Raw genomic sequence first — 12,946 nt, forward strand, 5'->3', positions numbered from 1 at the left:
GGCTCATTTTCTCTTTAATGTGAATTGAATTAAAGGAGCGCTTGATTTTATTTTTCACTCCCACAAAGTTGGAGGATTCTGAAGAGACGTGTTATTATATTGAGCAGCAGCAGCTAAAATATCCCGACTTTCGCTCCCTATATGGGTCAAGCTCCAAAAACCGCTGGATTTTGTGCTTCCTGTAATGCATCAGCATCTTTTCAGTACGCCATACTTGGTATCCCCTGTTTACATCATCCACAGTTGTCAAACTGTTTTGACAGGCTGTGTAGTGCTGACAACGACATGGTCAATCTTAAACATGTTTTTCAGTGAACGAGCGTCGATTTAATAGCAATTGTACATGTGTTGGAGGTGGATTTGTGAAATTTGAATTCTGGCAGTGCGAGGACCTTCTTGTGTTCTGTGAGTATAAAAAGTATCATGAAAAAAAGAGGGCTTGTTAAAATTGTCGGCTGAAGTTCCCATTGCTCTTTAACCTTGCCTGTGTGTCACGGCCTTTAATCTTTCCATTTAAATGACTATAAAGTATAACAAAAAGCTCCCTTGTTGATGAAGACCACATGATATCACTCATCTCAGTGCTTTATGAGTAGCCTAGAATAAAGATTCAGAGACCACAAATAAAAAGGTTTTCCCCCACCAGTGGAGGGAAGCAAGCATTCTGCCAGCATGGAGTCACCAGAGTAGTAAAACACTACACGAGCTTAGCATTCAGACGCAATTAAGTTGCCATACACAAATTTAGAAGATCAGGGAAACAATCCCACATCAAATTTTCTCCCACAGAGATTTATCACATCACCCTGATCTGGGAGATTTAGCAGCGACGGCAACTTTGTGCTTAATTACTTCAAGGCATGTAAAGAAAGCAGGCTTGTTAGTAGACTTAGTGGTTTTTGTGAGCTTGAGTTCAGTTCTGCAGCAGGATGTGTTGAGTGCTTTCATCCCAATCTTACTGTCTCTCTTGCTCTCATCATGACTGATGATAAATTTACTTTCTGAATCACAGTTCCTTATAAACATGACTCATGTATCACTCCCCTGTCTCCACTTGGAGAATCAAAACCAGCAGCAGAGAGGACCTCTATTGTCACGCTATTGTGACCCAGTGAGCAGTTCTTTTAACCAGATCATGAAAAGGTGTTAAAAACATTTTTTCCTCCTAAAACAGACAGAAATGTATGGAAGGCCACTGCCGCCAAAAAGACAAATTAACATGAAAAATGTAGTCGTGATAAATGGTGGGTCAAACTTTAGGCTCACTATCTCCAAATTAGGAGATGAAATAAGGCAAAAAATATTAAGTGAAATATTTGACTTAAAGCCTATATAACTTTTTAAAAGGGAAATATCAAATTTCCCCTCTTCCAAATGGAAAGTTGAATCTATAAGCAGTAAAATGCACCTTCGCTCAAGTCAGTATTCTCAGTGGTTTTGCTGCTATGGCCCTACTTGTCCTGGTTTGACCAGAAGTTTAACACAGCTAACGTCAGCTAAAGCTAAATGTTATAGTTTTCAAACTGACATTGCTGAGCCAGTTTGTTGACTTTACGACTCTTTCATCCCAAACTTCCACTTTTAGGCTCTCTTAAAGTGTGGTATGTTGTTCAAAGCAGGTCAGTGGACAATGACTTTGGCTTACACTGTGGCAACAAGTGACAATTAAAAGGTAATGTAACAGGAGAAAAGTAGAGAATTGTAATAAAGTCATGAATGATTAAAAATTGTGAGACAGTAAGCAAAATGAGGAGATAAAAAAATCTAAATTTTACATACTGTGAGTGTTTTTAATTATGTTTTTATCATAAGAAATTCTCAAAGTTCTAACCTGGGAAGCGAACATTTTGAGACCGTCAGAAAAGTCAAACCATATAAGATAGTGAGTTAAAAAGGGCTTCCAGAGGGGCACGACTTTGATGTGATCCACAAGTCAGAAATGTCAAGTTTGTACTCAGATTGTCACTGACGTCAAACTATTAACCTATTGTGCCGTTGTGATGTGATATCATTAGGAAACTGTAGGGCCCAGCTGTTTTTATTTAAGCAGTCGTACTGTCACGGATGATGACTCTGGGGCCTAATTTTTTACATTTGAATGACAAGTGGAGGTCCCAGCAGGCAACGGCACTTTTTTTTTTTTTTTTTTACACACACACACATGTTACATATTCATACTATGGATCTATTACACGTTATTCATAATGAAAAGGATATTGTGCACACACACTCACACATGCAGACACATAATACACACATCTGGACTGGAGTCCTCTGCCAAGGAGTTGGGTCTGCCGTCGTACTCTCTCCCTGCCTCTTTTTGTGTGTTTCTCATTCCTCTCTCTCTCTCTCTCTCTCTCTCACACACACACACACACACACACACACACACACACACACACACACACACACACACACACCTTTGATTGCTTCCAATTCTTCACTGGAGAGCATGTTTCTGTTCAATTACAGCCATTAAAAATGATGTGGGAAACATTTCAGTGCGAGGCTCCGTTCAACTTGACTCCTGTGTCTAGAGACACACAGGCTTTATTTTTGTCAAATGCTCGCGCCAGGTTCATTTCATAGTTCCCTATTTTGTTTTAACGTGATTTTCCTGTCGCCCCTGAAAACATTTATTATTCTTATCTCGCACTGCTCACTCTCACTCACTCTGTTACATGAAATATGAACCTGCTGAACATTTAATTCAATAATAAACTAAAACACTGGGTTTTCCCAACAGCGCCGGTATTTTTGTCGAGCTGCGGTGTCTGGTTCAATTGAAACTTTATTGTCCTGCAGGGAGAGACACGGCCGAGCTAAGTTTTCACAGTCTAGTGGCGAGTGTCATGTAAACAGATTAGGTCATATAGAATTTATGCATATATAGTTTCTGGTCTTGTGTAATCAGACTTTTAGTGTGTCACTGTCATGGAACAGCAGTGATTTACACTGAAATGTAAAACATGGAAATATAACATTTTATCTTTAAGATTTTTTTTTAAGTTTTCTTCTTTTCTTTTAACTTCATGTTGGGTTTAAGGCCTCACACCCAGAGAGTGGTCACTTCTTTCCAGTAAGCTTCTCCTGAAATATATAATATATGCTTTGCCATGCCACTTCCACCACACCTCTTTTCCATACAAGTGACAGTGTTAGATGGATCAAGACTAAAGCAAGCGGTTGTGCATTTTAAATAAGGAAAATAAAGTAAACTCTCACTTGACAAAATCATTGTGTTTTGCATACTAGGCAGTGTCATACTAGTGAATTTGCATGAACATCAAATAATGATTTCCCCCCCAAACACTTGATTTTGTTGAGGTGCACATCTTGCATTAATACCACTGTACTCACAGTGATGGCACTTTAGTTTTGCACTTTTGTATACATTAAATAAGCAGGTTAAAATGTCTTAATCAGTGAGCTGTAGATTTGCAGGTTAGCAGTTTTTGTTTCCTTTGCTCAGAGCCGGGCTAGCTTTTCCTCCTGTTTGCAAATTAGCAAAGCTAATTGGCTGGTGGCTTCACACTTAGCATACAAACATGGGAGAGGTATCTGGCATGAAAGTATTCCTTTAAACTGGATCAATTGTGCTTTTAATCTGCTCTTGGTGATATACAGCAGGGGGATCATTTCCTTCCTGCAGCTGCACTGCTGCTGTCATGCTTGGTTGGAAACTATGGTGACTCTGGTCTGATTACCTCTGCAACACTTGTAAACTCAAAGGTGATATATTAAGGTGATGTAGTACCTTTTACGCTGTGAAGGGCTCCCATTGTGTCTTCACTTTGGTGCATTTGACACAGGACAGTGATGAGCTTTCATTAGTTTGGAGTGTCTCCCCCTTTACGGCCATGAACTTTTGAAGATTGACTTCATTGTTGCAGAAATAGCAGAGCGGGTGTCATGGTTACTTTCACCATTTAATGCACTATCATGAACCCAAACCGCTGTTGCTGCCAACCTGGGATCTCATACATCCCAAATTAAGTAGAAGGTAGTTAACTATGATAGGATTTATGATCAGAAGGTCAGAAATAATTACAACATATAGTAATTTAAAGATAGCTTGCGGCTATTATGCAAAATCCCTCATCTTCTCTCTCTGCGTCTCTGGCTGGCCTTCTGGCTTTTCTTTACCTCTGTCTCAGCGCATGGACCAATACGTGACAGTACACTATGCAGTATATTAACTGACAGAAGTTATGCTTGTCACACCCTCGCTCTCTGTGTCTTTCTGAGAAGAGAGTTCAAGCGAAGTTCATGTTTCTTGGAGAGTTTTGGAGCGAGCTGACGAAAATGAGCAAAGCAGAGGAGAGCGCGGCAGAGCAGAGGTTAGTCAATTACAAGGCTCTACTCTAGTAACAAACTTCTAACAAGCAAATTCTTGGCTGGATGTGTGTGTGTTTGTGTGAGTGTGGGAGACAGAGACGGAGGAGCAAAGAGAGTGGGTGCACGAGGCTGTCAATAAGCATGTGTGTTTGTATGTTTTTGCATGCAGGGACATATGTTTTGTGAGTGATTCTGTGTGAAATATGGAGTGCAGGCAGGGCAGGACAAACAGTGCAAAGGAATGGACAGCTGTGCAATTACACTATAGGGAGCTGGGACAAATGACAGGGCTGCTAGTTAAACCGTCAGTCCTGGAGATCGATGGCTGTGATTGAAGTTTTGAAGGGAGAAAGTTGAAAACAAAAAGTGCTCATATGAAGAATGTTTGCTCTCCTTTTCCTCTGCACACTGCACTCCTTCAGCCCAAAACACAAAGCATTTTAAAGGGAAATCAGCAGGCCTCTGAATGTCTTCACTATGATTGACACGCCTTATTGACTGTTTCACGTTATCTCAGTTCATCTTAATTATCTGCAAAATACACACCTACACATGCTTCGCTGTAGATCTGATGTTTGTTGTGCCTTCCAGTGCCAGGAACACATGCATGCTATTAGAACAGTCACAAAGTTGTTTCTTACTGTAATGTGTTGTGTCTGTGTTGCAATCCCCATGCCGAGACCTCAGTGTGGTTCTAATCAATTAACCCGTCATTGTGGGGAATGAAAATATCCCGGGGTTGTGAGAACTGGCTTTATTTTGGATGATCCTGACGATTCACAGAATGTACAGAGAACACACGCCTGAGGGGAGCTAAAACTTCGCTGAGGATCCTTTAACACAACAGGCACCAGAGTGAACGGAAAAGAAAATGTTTCTTGAGTTGTATTTTTCAGAAAAGCCAGAAAGTGAAAGAATCATGTTTTAGAGCCTCAGCTCATGTAAATGTGCTACAGTACATAATGAATTGCTTGGAATTAGTTTTATCAAAGTTTGCATTAAAAAGAATTAAATTCCTGAATTATGAATAATGTACTTCCATGTAGCCACTCTCACATTCCAGTATTTATTTCACTCATTTTTCACTAATCACCATTTTTGGTTCCTGGAAGCAGGTAGAAGTTCAGTATCTTACTCAGTAACACTTTTATGAGGTGTCCTAAGGTGAGTGGTTTATGTCCTGGATTTGAGCCGAGTCCAGGACCTTTTTAGAGCCTCATCCCTCCTAAACTTTCTCTTTCTTCACTTCTCACACACTATTTAAGAAAGGCCAAAGAGGAGACTCGCACAGGCTTTAGACCACCAACTTCTGAGCTGAAAAACATCGCTTCAACTCAACAAGCTATCTCACACAGCCGGCAGAGCACCAGACCAAAGGACCCACACATGTGTTTTGTTTTATTCTTAATCTGAGAATTCGAAGAGGCTGTCTCTGTGTCTGCGTTGGCAAAGACGGGGCATGGATGAGACGGGCTGTTCAAAATGCAAATACATGTATGGATTTGTGCGCACACACACACACACACACACACACACACACATACAGTCTTTTTGTTAAGAGAGATCAGAAATGCTTGTTCTCCCACTTCCCGCCTCACTTGCCTCTGGGTCTTCCTAATTGGGGATGATTACAACATGTTTGCACGCTATTGTTGTCTCAAAATGTTGTTTTTGTTTTTTGTTTTTGTGTGTGTGTCTGTGTGTGTGTGGGTGCGTGTGCGCGCGCCTCTGGAATATGTGTTTTTGCGTACCTTGTATGCGAGGTAGCAGGCACAGCCAATCTAAGATTGTGTTTACAAAGCCTTATTGCTGTTTCAGATGAAGAGCAGTTAGGTAATAATATGCTTTGCTAAGCTAAAAATGGGCGTAAAAATCTCTCTTCTTGGCACATACATAAACTAAATGCTCAAATGCTCACTCATGCACAAATAATCTAAACATAATTGGTTACACTGACTAAAAGTTGAGCTGATTGAAAGCCAAATGAAGGACATCATCTGTACTTCTGCAAGCGTGCCTCATTTTGGCTGGATTTGCTTTTAATCCTTTCTGGTCGTTATTTTATCAAATGTATTTAATTTTATTGAAATTATTTTTCCTTTAGCTGGTTTTCTATGAATATAATTACCACCAGTCTTCTCGGTGCAGTCTAATCCCTGTTAGATAGAGGTGTAGTGTGACACTAGCTCAACTTTCTGCTCCAATGGCGCCATCTTGTGTTCAAAAACCAAAGTGACCAGAGCATCTCTGCTCACCATGTGTATGGTGTAATATCCTACAAGGCAAAGGCAGTAAAATAGTTACTGCATTAGTTTCATAATCTATATAAACATGCCACTACGGCATGTTGCAGTGATGGGACTCTTAACATCACTTTAGCAGCTCAGATGTTGCTGAGGTTGAGGGTTTTATCCAAGGATACCTCCATGTCTGTGTGTGTGTGTATTTATTATTCACTCTATTTCCCCTTAGCAATGCACAAACAGAAAGGATAAGTTGTCCGCTGATCACAAGTTGCCCACGCACATGTGCACAAACTGGCTGTCTGCTTCCCATCAAGGATTTCCATGACTGTTGTTGTACAAACAACCATGTTTATTGTCTCTGTCCCAAAGAGAAAGAGACCTGCCCTGTCTTCACACAGGAACAGACGCTGAGCCAAAGCAGCCACAACAGACAGCAGGCCCCCTCTGTCTCCCACCAACCTCTGGTGGCCATGTTTTCACAATCCAAGATAACAGAGAGAAGCAGAGGAGGAGGTGCGGCAGACAGTTACGGACTTTGATAAATGACAAGATCACGAGTAAGACGTGATGCAGGAGGACAGAGACAGAGATGTGGACAGATGCAGGGAGATTTAGGGGAGTGAGGGGGTGAAACAGATGAGTAAAAGAAACATTGCAAGGTCATCTGAGTGTTTATCCACCCACGACAATGATGTGTTTCTCCAGGCAGCAAGTGTTGTTTCAGGATGTTGCAATGATGACAGGTCCCTTGAAAAAAAAATTCCCATGCAGTATATTTCTCAAGGAGGAGCCAAAATACATTTTAAAATGAAAGTGCTGTAGCTGAGCTTTATCTCCACGGCACTTTATCTGTCTCAGCACCCACCTCAAGTTCAGGAACAACCCTGCGCATGACAAGTCAAGTCGACAACTCCTCATGTGTTTGTCCTACAGTAAATGTCATTCATTTGAGGGTCCCGAGGCAAGCTGTGCCTAGAAGAGAAGCAATGTTGTGCACAAAATGGACTATTAAATCTCTTAGCACTAGCAGCCGAGTTGGGTGGGCTGTGGAACTTAGGCAGCAGCTGAGCCATCACCTCCAGGGCCTGCATTAACTCATAAAGATCACTGTCTCTTGCAAACACACAGAGCCAAAGTGGAGGTCATGTGTGCGTGTGTTCATGTGCGAATGTGAGAATGTGCATGCGTTTGTCTTGAAAGCACGATAAATTACACTTTTAGTGCATATTTCACGTGCAGGAGAAGCAAGATTGCTTCATTTCACGGTTTGCATTAAGCATGATTCTGTGTGTGTCTCTCCCACTCCTGTAATTACAGTCATTGGTATCAGATGAAACCCCACACAGAGTTGATCTCTAGATGTGCCTTTTGTGTAAGCAACATCTCACTGCTAGATTGATAGAGGATTGGAGGAGAGTTCACACAAATGGAAGAGCATTATAGTGTCGGGTTACTGCTAAGTTCTCGTTATCTTTCTCGCAGTCCTTTCCTTTTTCCTCTATTCATTAATAATTTTCCCTCCCTTGTCGCTCATTTCTCTGCACTGGCCCACTCAGTTCTCATCTTTATATTATCTCATCCCCTCTATCCATGTTTCTTTCTGCACACACATACATGTACAGGAAATGCATGGTAAATAAAAGCAGCAGACCACCAACACTCCACTGTAGGAGATATGGAAAAGCGGGGCTATTTATCTGACTGATCTACGGAAATGACTGTCTGCAGCTTCACGCTATAGATCCATTTACAGTGGCAACCCTTCATTAATGCTTTGTGTGAGGCTGACTGTGTGTGTGTGTGTGTGTGTGTGTGTGTGTGTGTGTGTGTGTGTGTGTGTGTGTGTGTGCGCACTTAACAGTCATTGTAGGTGGAGACAAAACTCATCTCTAGTAGGGACAATGTTGCATTCCTCAGCACTATTTCTCTCTCAGAGGGACACATGGAAAAATACACCCATTCTAACCTGGCCGTGCACTCCAACGGACACACACACACACACACACACACACACACACACACTGACTGACAAAGACAGACACATGCAGCCACATGCACGCAGATGTCGACAGGCAACTATATTTATACCAATGCTCCAATAAATCTATCTGCTCACTTGTCTATTTTCTCTGGCTTTGCCCATGCAGCACTGAATGCCTGCACAGCTTAAAGGCAGAAGGAGAGGAGAGGAGAGGGCAAAGGAGCTACAGTAGGGAAGATAGAAGGAGACAAGTGCCCCATGGCATTTTCCCCCTCTTTGGCCTACCTCTCCATGTCTTAAACACAACTGCTGGCCCGACTCTGCTGCGCACCACCGTGCAACAAATTCCTGGAAAATATGAACTTGTGTCAACTTGTACAGCTCAAACTAATACAGGCCCGCTTTTCTCCCCCCTCGTCTTTTCATGTCTACAGCATAAATACCTCAAAACAACACCTCTTTTTGCTGAGTGGCAAAAAGAATCTAATTGAGGCAGAGGTGCGGAAAGGATCTAGTGTGGTGAAAATCATCAGTGAGGTAAAAACCTAACTCGACCCTGCACCTGTAGGAAAAAGATTAAAAAGCATTTAACACTCACACAATATCTGGAAGAAGCCCGCAAGATTAAAGATAAGATCAAAATGTTATTAATCTCTTGTTTAATGTTCATACTAATTTCGGCAGGTTGAAATCTCTGAGTATAAAAGGCATGATGTGGAATATCTCTGTCAGAATTGGGCTCAAAGCCACATGTAAAGTTAAATCTGACACCTGAATATGCCAATATGGTTCAAATCACGAATTTGTGCTAATATGCTGCAAAATGCATCATTATTGAATAACCAAAAGGAGGGTCTCAACACCGAATGTGTCCCTTAAGTCCAATACAACACATCAAATAACAACACAGATGTTTTACTTTTTATTTGAATAGTGTTTTGAATGTGAGTCACAAACAGTAGTTTTATGCTAAATGAAAATGCAACATAACATCCAGATATGAAATGATTTCTGAAGAATACAAAAATGAAGAGCATAACGAAATGTGAAGCAAGCGTGACAAAATGTCTTTAAATAAATCTCCGAACTCTGTAACACCTGTGGACAGGTAGGTTGTTTGACACTAACACAACCTACTCGGCTAAAGATGGGTTGCATTACGAAGCTGTCACTGAAGCGTTTTTAACCGTCACTGTTACATTATTTCTTCTCTGGTAAAAATCTGACTCTCTTATTGCTACATTCTGTTGTTTTCCACCAAACATGGTTAGAATAATGTCTGAAAATTTGAAGTATGTGGAATGTGCTTAATTTAACACAGTGGTTCTCAAACTGGGGGGCAGAATTTTATGGAGTGAAACTAAGTTGAGGGAGCATGATTTGTGATGATGATGATGATGGCTGATGCTTTCGTGCTGACCTTTATTTCACTAAAATTTAACTTGGATCCTTTTTTTGTTAGCTTCTTTCCCAATGACGGATAAAAATTGTGAGGTGGAGGGCAGGAGCTTTTTTCAGCCTCTGAAGGAGGGACATGACAGAACAGGTTTGAGAGCCGCTGATCTGACATAAGCAGATATTTAGACGGTCTTGGGTTCACCTCTCTTGACAGATTAGATAAAAAAAAATAAAAATAAAAATACAAAAAATGACACAGCACTGCTAACGTGACCTCGTCTTGAGTCATTCTTGTAGAGTTACAGACGTTAAAGCTACGACCTCAGGCCAAAACATGATGCAAACACATCACGTGACTCTGCAGTTCCATTATTTCTGATAATTACCACCATCACGAAGCCTTACATTAACACAACCACAGTAACAGTAAATCAGTGGTTTGTCGCGCCAACATCACCACTGATAAGACATGGAACCGGATTGTTGATCTCATTATAAAATTAAATAAATGTTCATAGAAAAACTCTCAGTTGCTTTATTGCTGCAATAGTGATCATGCTAATAATGGCTCAATATGTCGCTGCTGTGTCACTGCAATGATGCAGCTGCAACTTCTGAAGGTTTGGGGCCTTGTTCTTGCAAACAGATTTAGGTTTTGTCTTTAAATAGCTGAGTGATTTATCTCCAAAATGCTTTATATGAATACTTCACAAACACAGAGGTATAGCCTCTTAAATGTAAGGATAACTGCCAACAGCCAATCAAAGCTTACTTTACATGTATACCAGTGTTTTTTGAATGACTGAATTAAAATGATGCTGAGCTAGCAGAAAAGTCCCTAAAGCTGCACACACAGGTTTTACTTAGACGTGTTACAAGGGGCTGCAGAGAAATCGGCCACATTACAGCCATCCGAAAACTCACTAATCAAGGTGGTCATTTGATTTTGGCCCTGCAAAAAGCTGCAATAAAGCAGCTTTTAAAAGTAACCATGCGACTTTAGGAACAGGCTCATGCTGTCTTCCTGAAACACAAACACAGCCACCTGTACGGTCAAGACGAGATGATTCTGACCTGAACGCTCCCTCAAAGACAAACAGCCATGACAGAGCAAGTGGAGGCAACGTCGTATTATAGTTCAGTATACTTACTGTACATTGTCTGGTAATAAAACTTAATTGTGAATGAGATGACATGATTTATGGTTTATGGGAAAGATGCTTCCTCTGCGAACAACGAATAAAATATCTTGTCTGCCTCACGCGGAGACAGAGCGTCAAAGAGCAGTGTGCTTTAATAACCAACGTAATGCAGTTTAACGTCAGACAGCAACTTAAAGATATAGAAAAGGTACTGTCAGCTGAAGGATGCGGTGATAACTGGCCAACCTGCACGCACACACACACTCACACACTCACACACTCAACACGTTCTCTGTCACACGTACATACAGTATCAAACGAAAGCTAACATCCAAAGTGCATTATTACATTAGCCCTGTGTATCGTAACAGATAAACAAAACACATTATATACATTTTCTTGATAACCAAACAATGTCATGTAAATAAAGGTTTCTCTTTTGGTTTAATAGAAACAGACAACCCCAAACGTTATCTCTTGCCAAGCTACTGAGGAAGTCCACGGCAGCCATCGTATCCAAAGTGCTTGTGAGAGAGCTGGAAGTGAGTAGTCTTGTCATCGTATCTTTATATAAATAACAGTCTTTGCTGGCAGGCCAAGTCCACTCCTGCAAAACATGGTGTTGACAGCATTCTTCAAATATGATAATGAGATATAATTTCCCTTTTTTTGTGTATTTTTTGATGCAGTAGCAGAAAAGAAAAGTCCAGACTGGCATCTTTTTCTATTTGGTGTGCTTGTTCAATTAACTGTGACCAAGAGGCAAATTGATGTCAAGATTTTTAAAGGTTTTGGGGGTTGGTAGAATGTAAATGTGCTCTAATTATTGTTGATGCTTTATCAGGAATATTGTTGCCTTTGTCATTCTATGAACACACGTAAAGTAAAGCAAAAGTACTGAAATTGGGACTGTAGTGAGATCCTTAATCTTTCTTTGATTCCTGTCTCAGAATGATTTAAATGAACAGATTGACAAGTGACCTTTCACTAAACTCCTCCCATGAACAATAATTGTCCAATCACAGTTCAGCAACCGTAACAAGGCATGGCAGGACTGTTAGCTCCATCTTTGGGTTTCTGCACACTGTGCGTGGGGCTGCAGTAAGTGTAAACTGAATATATAAAGAGCGTGCATGATGGTGTTTTTAAAGTCTACAGAAGGTGTTTAAACTGTGTTTACCTGCTCTATTGAAGGCTGGAGCGATTCTTTACAAAACTGTTCCCATCTTTAAAAGAAGTCAGCCCAGGACTTGTCTGAATCTGTCTGAAATCAAGGACCCCTTCGCTAAGAACGGTGGCTGTGGGATGGGGCTAGCCGAACGGTCAATAAAGGAAATGTCATAATCAAATCAGGAGCATCAGCAAAAACTGAAGCCTGAAATTCTTTGGTTTTAGATAGCAGTCAACATCAGGCCGCGCTGCTGTTGAGTGGAAGTGACACTAAATAACCGTGCCACATGTAGGTCCTCTGTGCTTAGGTCATCCTTTGTCTTTGAGACGGAACATTTTCACATTCTTTGGTCCTTTTTCATGTTCAAGAAAAACAAAAATAGGCAGTTCAGAAAGGAACTTTTCTCTATTTTACTTCTTGTAGTCCCCCTTGCCATTGTTCCCACATGATTACATCTACTTTTTGTACCTTTCGTATCTTTGGCCAGCACTGGTGAAGTCTGTCAAAATTCCTGGGAACCAAACAGCACAAACACGGATCGAATACTATTTGAAATTAATATTTTTGGGGAATTATCTGACAAAAGGATCACCATGAAAGTCCAAATGCTATCCTTCTCTCACACTAGCCAAACTAAAGCAAAAACCTCAAAAAGTAACAGAAGTAATTA

This window comes from Chaetodon auriga, chromosome 13 (genome assembly GCF_051107435.1).
Source record: "Chaetodon auriga isolate fChaAug3 chromosome 13, fChaAug3.hap1, whole genome shotgun sequence".
Lineage (NCBI taxonomy): Eukaryota > Metazoa > Chordata > Actinopteri > Chaetodontiformes > Chaetodontidae > Chaetodon > Chaetodon auriga.